This window comes from Strix aluco, chromosome 7, assembly GCF_031877795.1.
Source record: "Strix aluco isolate bStrAlu1 chromosome 7, bStrAlu1.hap1, whole genome shotgun sequence".
NCBI lineage: Eukaryota > Metazoa > Chordata > Aves > Strigiformes > Strigidae > Strix > Strix aluco.
In genome coordinates, this window is record NC_133937.1 from 23,207,408 (window position 1) to 23,220,858 (window position 13,451).

The following is a 13,451-nucleotide window of genomic DNA, read 5'->3' on the forward strand; positions in this document are numbered from 1 at the left end:
TATCAATACATCTGGTCAACATCTAAAGTATATACACAAAATTAATTATAAGACTATTAAATCTATTGTACTTTCAGAAAGTCTTACAGATAGCAGAAAAACAGATCTACTCACGGTTTGCACTTTTTCTTGCTGAGCAGGGTGGGTTTTTGCAAACAGAAATGGTTTTAATCACTGTGCGCAATCTTTCACAACGTTCTGGTGTCACATTCATTACATTACTTCCAGCCTACGCACAGGTCCTCTATCTAATATTGGTTTAGTACTCTTTTTCCAATATTTGTGCTAACACACTAATGAACTTCAGTCTGTGGCTTAGCAACTAAGTAATGTTTGCTTATTTAATAGAGTCTAATGATCAAAGCAAGAATCTGGAAGAAATCTTTTCATTTAGCATACAAGGAGAGACATGATTCTTTGCATTCTTGTATGCTGACTTACTGATTAACATTAATAATTTGTGTTTCAATGATCTGTGCTTTGTAATTACAAAGTGTGAACTACCAAACTAAAAATTAATATAGGGAAAGGTCATTATAACTGTTACCAGGACAGGTGCTGAGACAATTTTCATGGGGTTGTTCCCCATCGGTCCTTAGATGTACACAAGAAATAAACCGATGGCTTAATGACTTTTTTGTGATTAATGGCTTGTTTCTTGATGCTGTCCTTCCCCACATATAAACAAAATACAGCTATCCATCAACATAGCAGAAATCACATCCAGTCCTGCGATGCAAGCACACATGTACTCAGTCAAATGATAAGAAACTGTTTGCACAGTCTGTGCACACCGCACGTCAGAGGCACCAGCACCCTCACCTCAGGACACACACATACCCAGCCATGTAACCAAGGAGGGAAGTGGCTCCCAGCACTGGGATACACACACATGTCCACTTCTGCCTTAAGACCTGCGTTTACCCTGCCATGTAAGTGAGGAGGGTTCAAATGCCCTGTTCCCATGAGGTATCTGACCCTCTACAAACAGAAGCTGTGAACGATGATGTAATTCTTGCCTCCAGGTAAAGAAACTGAGAATAGCAGAAGCTTTGATTCAGCTACTAAGTTCAAAATTTGGAAAATCTTTTACTTCTTATTTATTTTTTGCCATAAATCAGAAAATAAAATACAATGCAATATTTATTAAAGTACATTTCTTAGCTTTAATTTTTGTATTAACAAAATTTTATTCAAAATCTAATTTATTAACTAGCAAAGTAATTCACTGATTTGAAAAAGAGCACTGACATATTTATTAACATAAAATAAAATTTAAAAAACAACTTTCACATGTTGAATGTGACTTTTATAACTCAATTCCATTAGAAATATAGCTTCTGTGATTCATTACACAGTAAAATGCTGTGGTATCTATTTTTTTTCCCCTCCCTGCAAATTTTCCAAAATTTATTTATTGTGAGGCTTCTAGAAATATTAACCCTTTACTTGAGCCTCTTTATCTTCTTTTCTTTGGTATACAACAGTTTTATGGACTCTTAGACTCTCAGTAAGAACACTGATCATCTCCACCTTTATTCAGAAAGAAAATGCACTCAGAATGTGTGTTACCTGGATAGAATATGTGCAGACCTTTTAATCAGGCAAGTGTCTGCAAGGAACAGTGGGATGTACATATGACACACCTTTCCAAAAGGTGTACTGTAAAATAGTGGACCTGCCTTATGCATGGATTATGAGCATCACACGTAGCAGACATAATTAGTCTTTTTAGCTTGTTTAAAAAAATATTTAGTTAATGAAAATAATGTAACTTTTCAAAACCACAGTTACCTTCCAAAATATTTTTAAAATTGGGTTCTGCAACTTATAAAGGCATGTTCTGCTGCCTACACAACTAAAATTTCTTTCAGCTGCCAAAGCAAAGAAACCATTTGTTGACAGAAATAGGCGACAGTGTTTTGCTGGAGAGATTATACATAGAATAATGGTGTTAATCTCTTTTGTATAAAGTAGACTTCAGGGCACTAGCTGTCTCCAAAGACTCTGCGCTTCATGTAACATTTTCAAATACTGTTTATTTTGATGTGTTAAAGCTCTGAATGTGTTACTTCTGCTGCCCACAGATGAGGTTACAAAAAAATAGTCTTACAATGTGTATACTTACCAGCCACTGAAAAGAACTGAAACAATCAGAACAGGAACACATACCTCAGGTAACTGATAGGGAAAATCACCTCTCAGTGCGATTGCACCAGACAATTGGGGAAACTTAATCTTGCCTGGGAGACAAAAAAGTTGATTCCAAGCCAGGGCTTACAGTTCATCCTGGCAGATGTAGTTATTTTTATACGTATCACTACCAAAGAATGATTACTGCAATTAAAAATGAATTTGAACCAGAAAGAGTAAAATGCAGCACTAAACTGAGAGCTGTCAAAAACCAGTCATTCACAAAGGTGTATTGTTTTCTGATTCACTTTGACCTTCCATATCAAATTAAAGATTTCAAAGCCACCGGCAGTCTGATGCTGCAGTATCCCGCATAGTACATACCCAGTAGTAATTCACAAGACGCTGAGGACAGTATCTGGATCTAAAAGCGTTGCAATATTAAATGTACTTCAAATTTCTTTTGAACTAGTGCAAAGTACTAACACAAGGAGTTCAGGGTGAATTTGCTATATCTAGACTACCGTAATGAGCACACATGTAGATGGTAAAATTTATATGAAATTATACTACCTCAAGATCTACTTCAGACAATAAAAGCATATATTCTAATACTTTTTCTTTACTCTTTTTTTTTTTTATGATACTTTTAAAGTAAGAAATAGGCTAAAACAGGTAACTCTGTATATTAATATACTGGTATTCCAATGAAAGTATACTATGGCTTTGATAGATTTTTACTTTCTACTGGCTTTTAAAGATATTTTAATGGTAAGTAAAAAGAAAATAAAAATTATTTGCAACATAAAATTTTACAGAATACTACAGAAGAAAAACATGTCCTCCAACTCAAAAATGAAAATTATTAGCATTATAATAAAGATTAATTTAAGGCGGAATTCCATCCTTGTAGTTTTACAATCAAGTCCATATTTGGAAAATAAAAGGAAACAAAATAAAAGGAAACAAAACAGATTTTTCAGCTCTTAATAATGTATACAATAAATCATCAAAACTTTACTTAAAAAAACCTGTTTTGCTGCTAGTAACTTAAAATGGTATCTGCAAGTTAACTTATTGATAACCTTCAGGCAATAAAACTTTCTTACAGTGACAACAGACATATTTTGTTAAGATATTCTTTAAAAATAACTATAAGAACAAGTAACTCATGCTGGCCTTGAAACTTCCACATTTTTCTCTTATAATCTTTTCTTCTGTTTAATCACTACAATTGCAAATTGCATTATATCCTTTTCTCCACACATATTACTGTAAGTTTACTACATAAAAGTGACAGAAACCTAAACACCATAGCCATTTTTAGCCTTACAGTTTATGACAGATATTCCCCCAAAATGAAACTGGAGTTTATGGGTGCTGCTGTACTGGAAATATTAGATACAGCAGTTCATTAAAATAATTGTTCTGATTTCTTAAACTTACATGTATCTCTTCCTGCTTATTGCAATCTTTTATATGTTTCTCTTCCTCATATTTTTTCTGCCTCAGGTATTTAGCTTAGAACCTGGGAGCATGTTATCATTTTGCCAAACATCTAGCAGCTGCTTGGTCCATCTGAAACCCACAAACTGGAATTAAGAACAGACTGAAGATTCCCATTATTAGGAAGCAGCCTTAATTTCCTAACTTTAGTATAATAATAAAGAATTTGTGTACGCAAAGAGTTCACTGTAAAGAACAGCCACAAGAAATTATGCCTATTGCTACTACGCTATAAAAATAACATAAAATAAGCCCTAATGGGGCTTTAATAATTCACTGCATTGTTTCTGACCAGCATCCATCTGAACTCTTCCTAAAAACCTCCACCAATATATCCTGAATGATCAAAATGAAACACTAAAACGTGCAAGGGGGGTGTGTGTGTGTATATATATGCGCTCAGTTGGTACTATGCATTCCAGTCTGATTTCCTGGCTGTTTACCTACAGAGTGTTTCTATTACAGAGGGCTGCCAACAGCCTGTGTGCAGCATTCCTGTGACATAAAGCCTTCATTTGTTGCACCTTTTTAAAGCAATTTTAAATGCCTGTAAACCAGAATGGTATATTAACAAGTAATATCTCTTAGGACAGTATGTCCTGAAGATCACTTAAATACCTCATTTGAAAACACAAAGGTTTACAGAATATACAAGCCTAAACACAATTAATAACATCACAGGAAATACTGCTCTTTCCAAATTTGTTCTGTTCCAAGAAAAATTTCATTAAAATTAGTAAATTATGATGGCAATTTTTCATGTAAATTATGAGGGTGATTTTTCATTTTGGCACTACAGGTTTTTCAGAAGAAAGTCCTCATTAACATCGACCAGATGAAGTTAAGAGTGATCTCTTGGGAATCACAACCAAGGATTGTTCCAACCACTTTTACATGTATTTATTCCACAAGTGTAATTCAAATATATATAGCATAGAATACAACAGCATTCTGCTATGAAAAAAGCATTTTGGGCAGAAAGAAAGGAACACGTAAAGTGAACTTGGGTGGAGGGGAGGGGGGCTGAAAGAGAAAACACACAAATAAGAATTTGCTCAGAACAAAAGAATCAGGCATTAAAGCACAGTTAGTCAATACTTCAGTTTTATGTCTCCCAAAATGGCACACCAGCATCACACTTTGGAGCATTTATTTAATATAATTTTTAAAATAGGTGATGTTGATAGTCACATCATTTTCTGAAGGATCTTGGGTTTTATGAGATTTATATCATTCAGGTTATGACCATACTCACACTGATTAGCTCATGACATTTCAAGATCACTACTAAAATACAAATGCAGAATAGATTAAGAAATGCTTTTTTGTAAAGATGTTGCCTACTTTGAGCCAGCACTTGTCACTGACCAGGATGTCATCTTCTAAGGATGTTGTGATGTCAGGGGCTTTTTTTAAACAAAAATGGAAGAATATTCTCCTATTACTCCTTACTATTATCACCTTTTGAAAAAATGTATTATTTTTCAAGTGGAAATAAATAAATTTCCTAATTAAATTTCTATTAATAAATTACTTTTCTCAACATTCTCACCTAAAAAATTGTTCATCTAATTAATTTCAACATACCACCCAACATTATTCTGTTTAAACAAGAGTGAGGCCATAGCCCAAGGAACATTTCTTTTAGCTACAAACACAATATCCATTCTGGACATAATTATTTTTAGCATTTATCCCTTGAGCTAGTCCACTGTGAGAGAACCAGTCACTTACTCTCTGAGCAATGCTAAGTTGCTAATCACTTGATTTTCAAAGATGTTGGAACAAATAACTATCAATTGGGATCTGCAGAAGCGCTGAAAAGCAGACCAATCTGTGAAAAAGGGTCTGCCACTGATCTGGGATTTGAAGTCAGGTCATGTGAACTCATACAGATTTCTAAGCCAATACAGAATTATTACTGACCTTGTTTTTAATCTAGCTCATATTTTCGAAAATAATTCCTGCTGTACAAAAATAAAATTAATCACACTATTCTGTGCAGTCAATTCTCCACTTTTCATTTACAATTATCTAGCCTGAGTAAACATTACAGGTACAAAGACACTTGGACAGTGCTCTGAAGGCCAGCTCCGGAAAAGCACTGCAGCTTTCCAACCTAAGCTAGCTCCAAATAAATTACCCATTTCGCAGCGCTGTGTTTGCCAGAGATCCCATTTCTGAGCACAAGCTTACTTGCTTGCGTGTATTTATTGCTTACAGAACTACAGAATCTAGTTACAGTGCTTCCTTCATCAACTTCCTCTACGTACTCTCATAAAGCTCAGGCATCTCTGCAGAGAAATTCACTACAAAATTTGGTTAAGAAGACAGCAAGAAATCAGATTCTGTACGGATGGATGTTTGCAATATCAAGGGATAAAAATTCTTTTAATAAAAGAAAACTTTGAAAGCTACAGCAAAAATGATTGTATTGTATTTTCTATCACTACTTCTGAAGTCACCAATTAAAATTTTGAAAAATATTTTACTTAAATTGCACAAAAATGTAGATTAAAGACATGCCTAAAAGAAAAAATATTTAATACTGAACAGCAAGTTAACAAATATCTGCATGCAACTTCATTACAACTCAAACAAAAAATCAAATCTTTGGCAAAATTGCAAATATATACACTTTTTTTTTAAAACAAATTGATAAATTTACCTTTTTTTGTTTCACATTTTTATACCATCTGTCTGTTTCAGGACAGTTAATCCATTTCAGGACAGAAGCTTCATGTTATTATGCATTAAGTATGGATTCCAAGGATTCCAGCTACAAAATTACATTTAAAAATTAAAATGACAGCAGGAGAGACTGGAGGGGACCAAGTATTGGGTTGAAATGTGTATCACTGGAAATGTTCTGCACTCAAAAACTCAAAGATTGACCATCCCTACATGACTTTCACAGAAGAAAAAGAATGGGGTGCCACAAGTTTAGTATGTATACTTTTCTGATTATCCGGAAGAATGAAATCTTTAATTCACAGACTTTCTAAAACATGAATCTGTGGTGACAATTTCTGATTACTTATCAATCATGAGAACTGAAATACATTAAACACTGAATGCATTTTCTATAACGTCTAGAATAGTATATATACTGCCTTTCTTTCTATCATGTACTTAAGATTCTCAAGAAGACATGCCAGAGCCCCGTATCTCAAACAGTTATGCAGGTTGCTCAAAGCTAAAGGATGTTACTGTGTTTGACGGAGATGATACTGTGAACAGCAGAAAGGTCTGCTCTGTCAGGACTATTTCTTAGCTCTGTTCACTGACATGTCTTGTTCACATCAGCAATCAAATAGGTGAGGCCTTCAGAAACCCTTTTGAGAAATTTAACTCATTTGAGCTTTTTTGTGTTTGGAATACAAAAGCTAGACATCTAGACCGGTAGAACATTATCTTCTTGGTGGCACTTGGCAGCCTGTCACCAGAACAGCTGATCAAATTTTTGGCTACGCGTCTTACTAAGTTCTGGTATTTTACAAGACAAGTAGGGCAAAGGATAAAAATCTGTAGTCAATTAAATTCCATTCATAACTTACTATTCAAGATGAAGTGGACAATGACAAATAATCATCCACAAGCTTTAGTAAACTGTACTGCCACTCAAATTTGCGCGATATTCACTACCTATCCCAATCTTCTCTGATTTCTTGTTTGTCATGACACTATATTGCAGTTTTTCCCTAGGTGCACTGTGGCAAATATGGAAACAGCTATCTGGAAGCAACTGCAGTTTTGCAAGTTGGGGTCAAACTCAAAAATTCCCACGAATCCTCTCCCAGCATCTAATGATCCATGGTTTTTGGCTAACAGGCAACATTCTTGAAGTATTAACAACCATCCCAGATTAAAAAAAAAATAAAAATAAAGGGTTACATATCATGATGCCCTTCTTCATACTCAAAAGTTTTTGGAGATGTATTTGAATGTCACCCTTGAGCTGGCTCTACAAGCCATCAACTGCCCTGTAAAGCAGAACTGGGCAGTTTCATTAATAGCACTTGCCATCTAGCCTGCCTGAAGCTTAACCAACAGGAGAAAAAGAACTGTCATCACCTGAAGCAACTTTTGCTGAAAGACAGCCATTTGGTGCAGGTTTGCATTTGTGTTTAAGAAATAGCAGTAAAGGACTGTTTTGGCACAGTGTGACATGGTCACCATCAGCTACAGCATGTCAGAATGACAAATAGCCTCAGATCTATATGCAGGTAATCTCAGAGCTACAGTAGCAACTCCTCAAGAAAGCTGGAGCTATAAACACACATTTACAGTGAAATATATGCAACTGTGCAAAGACTGCTCAGAACATCAGGGGTTAACAGTGTTCTCCACATCTTAATTTGCTCATACCTTGCTCTCTCTATGTATTTTCACATGGTGCTTAAACAGAATATCTTGACTGCCGAGATGCTAATTTTCATAATGGAAAAATTCCTTAAAATATCCCTAGACTGCTGAAATGCTGGTTTGTATCTGAAAAAATGCCTAGAAAATAAGAGAATACAGTGCCATGGTACAATCTGAAGCATACCTCATAACATGCTAGGAATACTGTTGTCTTGGGGCAGGCGGGTGGGGGAGCAGAGGCAGGGAGAAAATCTTGCTCAAAATACATACACACAGTAATCAATTCCACTACAATTTTGCCCAGCACTTGACAAATGCAGTAATTACTATAGGGTGGTTTGGGCATGTTCTGGGTCATCTGGTTCACAGGCATTGTTCATTTTTTGTCTGGGACACTATAAAGAAGAAAACCAGGAACTACTTTGAGAACACAAGAAATGGAAAGGTTTGTTTATTGCAGCAGCAGACCAGCATGGAAGCATCAGGAAAGACAGAGGGGAACACAGCTGAAGTAGAAAGAACTTAAGTGTCACTGCACTGAGAATGCTTTGAATGCAGTCAGCAGAAGTAGATAAAAGAGGAAAGAAAGGAAATACAGTAAAATGAAGGTGGGCATTTTTTACTTGAAGGTGGGCAAGTAAAATGAATGTGTGTGTTTTTTCAAGCGCATTTAACAAGATTGTGCTTTAAAAAAAAATATCTCTGCTTGCACAATTTGCAATTGCAGGCAGTAAGTAAAAGCAAACACCGTATGTTATGCCCTCGCTGCCCAGAAACTTGGTGGAGGCGGACAGACATGGACAATGTCAAGATACAGTCTTGCATATACTATCACTTTCTCCTTACAACAGGAATAAATCTACTTGGTCAAAAGGAAGTTGCCCTCCCCAGGGCAGGGTGTGTATGACTGGCAGATGAGGTGCATGCAGCAGTCTGTCTGGTCCCCTTACACATCTGAAGGAAAGAACACATCACAGGACAGTAATAATGGTCTTCAGGCACCTCTTCATCATGGGAGTCAATGCTTGTTCCAGCATACTCATGACAAACTCTAATTCACTCATGGCTTTTCTAGTAACATCTAGTCTTACAGTCACTGTGGGAGGCCCAGATGTTTTCCTTAGCTTTTCTGTAAATGAGCTTCAGGTTCTAAAAATTTAGATAAAACACTGCAGTGACCTGTCCCCTTTGATCACCCTTCCAGCAATTGTCTTGTCAATATCCTTTTGCAATGCTTGTTCTAGGAGGCTTTTCAAACTTTTGCTCTCTCTTAAATGATTAGGAAGATGTAGACCTTTACAGTGCCAGAACAAAGCACAAGACAGAGTGCCATGCTAAAGAGCAATAAGGGTCACTTATTCAACAGTAATTTTTGCTATCAAATTTTACATAGTAAGTTGTAACTGGGCAACACGGCACAGACCAGCAGAGGACTCACAGGAAAACAGATCAGTTCATCCTGGTAACACGGGAAGCAGTTTCAATGGCAGCTGGAAGATTGCCATAAGAGTGAACAAGCACAGATGTGCCCAAATATTAATTTTCATTAACTGATGTTCTGTGAACTTTCTACAGCTTCAATTGCCATTACAGAATGTGCATTACCTCACCAACCAATATTTCTTATGAATTGCATCCTGTTAAGCATGAGATCATCTCAAGAAGAAGAAAATGAATTTAATGAGGATCAAAACGTCTTGCAGAGGCAATCCTTAAATGTAATTCAACATTCTTCAGAAATAATATCAGCCATCCCCATTAAGTTCTGGCATAATATAAGCAATGTCTTTAGTAGGGAAATCTTTTCCTTCGTGATCATAAGAAAATGATGCTACAGTTTTAAAAAAACAAATACATTTGAGAGTTGGATTTACTCATGACCAGAAATTATAACAGCAGGTCCAAACTTCCAACAAGTTGTCATTTTCACTTTTGGTAAAACTTGGTTGCTATTACTTACTAATTTTCCATTTCTGTAAGGTAACAGTACTCATTATTTTAAAAGTCATTACTGAAGGGAAGATGGACTTCACAGACTTGGAAGACAGAAAAAGCAGTGTGATATAAATGGGGCACAGATTTACCACAGCATCTCCACCCCCAGAAAGTCCTGCTCTTAAAGAATCGTCAGTCCAGTGGAGGAGGAGTAGTAAAATAGTGCTGGTTACTTCTCATGGCAGGTAATACACTTTAGATCCAAATAACTACTAAGAATAATAATCTCAAAAACATAAAACAGAGGCTGACAAAAACATCAATTAAATGTCATTTGAAGGATTGTTCAGGAATACTTAAAATTTCAGTTTGATTAAGGAGAAAAATGAAAGGATGACACCAAATATAACATAGGAGCTCTCCATGTCACTTTTCAGCAACATGAAACAATGGCCTTACCAGTGAGAAAGACTTCTGTAATCGTACCCAGAAAGGGCCAAAAATATCACTTTCTGGTCAGCTGCGTCAGCCATTTATATTTCTGTTTGCACAAAAGTATATGTGAAAAAATATTTTTCTTAATAGTTATTATTTGATTATTAAGTTCTCTTGCTAACTTCTTCATTTTAAATTATAAGTTTTATACTTTTCTAGTATTTCTCAACTTAGTATTCTTAGCTAAATTTCTGTTAACTATTCTACTCTTGTCAGTTCTTCATGCAGCCAGTATTCGCTTTTTATTTTCTAAATGAGTGCTTATTTACTTCCTCCAAACCTTTATCAACATATTCACTTATAAACGATACACCATCTTAGTAATTAAATTAAATATACTCTAGTCAAACATCTGTGTTATTTTGACTTTATTCTAAAAATAACTACTAAGCTAATGTACACCTTTATTTATTTACTGAGGAGATGAGTTTTACTAATCTGATGTGGCTCACATCTTTGAACACCTGATCACGTGGATTGGAATTTCTTGAGTTATAAGCTATCAAAATTGTCTACTGAGTTTTTAACATAAAAGTATATGCACCACCCACACTTTTGTTCTAAAATCATATTTTTAAATGTATTTTAATAATGACTTTTGATTCTGCTTACTGATGAAAAACAAAGGTATTCCATTCATATAGAACTTCTCAGGTGTGCTATAAAAAGTACTTAAAACAAGAAAAAGACTAGCAGGTTAACTTTTCAATAGAGAATAGAAGTTTTACTGTAGCTAAGTATATTATCTAAAATAGACGGTAATTAGGATTAAAACTCCATGTCAGAAAGCAGACTGAAATAACTCACAGTCAAACCGCTTAGATGTTAGAATATTAAATGTGCCATGGTTGAGTAATTTCAACTCGAGAGATGCGCATTTTCATTGTAAAACCCACTTTTCATTGTACATCTTTGAACATCAAACTTTAATGGGATGCTACTATTAAAATGGATCTCTGAGCTTTCCAAATAATAACTAAACAGCAAGAAATACTAACAGAAGCCACCGAAAACTCAATTTAGTACATCCTCAAAGACTTGCTTTCTTCAAAGGTAGACATAAATTAATTATTTGAATTTGGTCATGAAAGGTTTCAAACAGGCATCATGTTCATCTTTTTCATTTCTGAAACACTGACGATGTGACAGGTGCATTCAAGACAGGTGAATGCCAAGCATTCAATACAGAAGAACCCAACAGCCCCCTTCCCACATGTCTAAGTTTTTTCAACTACTATTCTATATTTGGAGCAATAGTGAACTACATTTTCTCTAAGAAACAAACAAACAAAAAACCCCATACATATCAGATACAGGCAGAAATCTGTATGGTTTTGTACCTTACTAATAACCGTGATCTTCCCATTTGAAGAAAGGCTTCCACAGAACTCATACATTTAAAAATAACTGCATCCCCACACATGTGAACTGATTATTCAAACAACCTTGAAAGATGAGGTTAGTTGCATATTTCTGAACTACAATTGACAGTTTGGGGGGTAACTCACAGTACAGAAAAAAAAAAAAATAAGAGAACTCCTGTCAACAACACCATCTTAAAAACAAAGAACCAAACAGAAAATCTAAACATTATGGTTGTTGAAGACCATGTCTTACCAATCCTTAAATGTCTGGTTTGTCATCCTCTTTCTACTGTCTTATCTATTTGCCAAAGTTAGCTATAACTAATTCTGCAAAACTCTGGCTTTAGCTGTTCTTCTAAAATATTATTTTAATATGTATACCTACATAACTGATTCAGAAAGAGTACAGTCTATTCCATTCCTGTATCTCTGGTATTGAAAGTTAAAAGATAATCAATGGTAGGGGTTAAAGTTCACAGCAATGGCTAATTTAGTGTCTACACAGTGCAATGTTGCATCCCTGTGACTAAAGGAACTGCTTAGAATTGCTTATGAAGTTCTCTAGCTCAGAGTAAACGTTTCAAAGCTCAAAAGACAAAGGATATGTAATAAAACTGCCTTCATATTTATACAATCACTATTATTATTTGTATCAGACAGATTCATATTGGGATTTTATTGTACTATATGTTGTGGATTTATATTGAAAGGCAGATCTTTCCAAATCTATCAGAAACAGTCTACAGCTTAGGTCTACAGTCAGAAACATAAGTATTGCATAAATGTAAAGTGCAACACAACCTTGTTGTATCTCTAAATATTTTCATTTATAACAAATTGTAATTGATATGGTTGTAAAAGACCAGTAGACATATTACTACAGCTGTAAAATTTATGCATGCTACCCATGGCATATAGCTAATAAAAGAGCAACTTGGAGCATTTTCCTTAGCACAGGAAATCTAGTCCTCATTTTCTAATTTTGTAGACACTGAATCCATGCCTATTTGTTTGCTTGTACTTCAGCTGTTGGGTTCATAGGGTCACATGAATAATTATAAGATTATTTTGGATAGTACTTAGGGGCCAGGAAATTCTCAGAGTTTTCATGGCTGAATTATTTAATAGACTTTCAGGTCAGGCTGTAGAACATGATTTCATGAAACAAAATAACTTTGCTCTATAAAGGGGCATTTTCCACTTTAAGGTTTTTTTTAATTACCTAGAAATAGAAAAGACACCATTCCTTGCCCAAAGTAACAACAGAATCTTAATTTACTGATAAAAAGTGAGTCTTCATTCATCACTGCTCAAAATGAACATTTAATAACAATCTTGGAAAAAAAAAGGGGGGGCTGGCTATTCTGTAAATTTTTAGATTAAAAGTTTTGGCTAAAACTAAGCAATCACAATAATCCAGCATGGTACAATGAAGCAAATTTACTGATGTTGGTATCTTGAATCAGTAACATAGTACCTTCAATGCTATTCCTCTTCCCTAGTCATTAGCTGCTAAGGAAGACCATGCTGTATCTATAGAAAGTATCTAAAATTTAATAAAGTTTAAGATAAGAAGACAGCATGAACAGGTAATACACAATGCAGTGACCTAAGGAAAAAATTTCCTCTTTTCCTTGTTTCCAGCTGGTGTGT

The 13,451-nt window shown here is 35.0% G+C and overlaps 1 protein-coding gene across 4 annotated transcripts in view; it reads right to left on the bottom strand.

The window, feature by feature from the left end:
* The window catches only part of PLCE1 (phospholipase C epsilon 1), a 164,515-nt gene that overhangs the window by 95,433 nt on the left and 55,631 nt on the right, over positions 1-13,451 (bottom strand). The gene's annotated exons all lie outside the window — the stretch shown is intronic.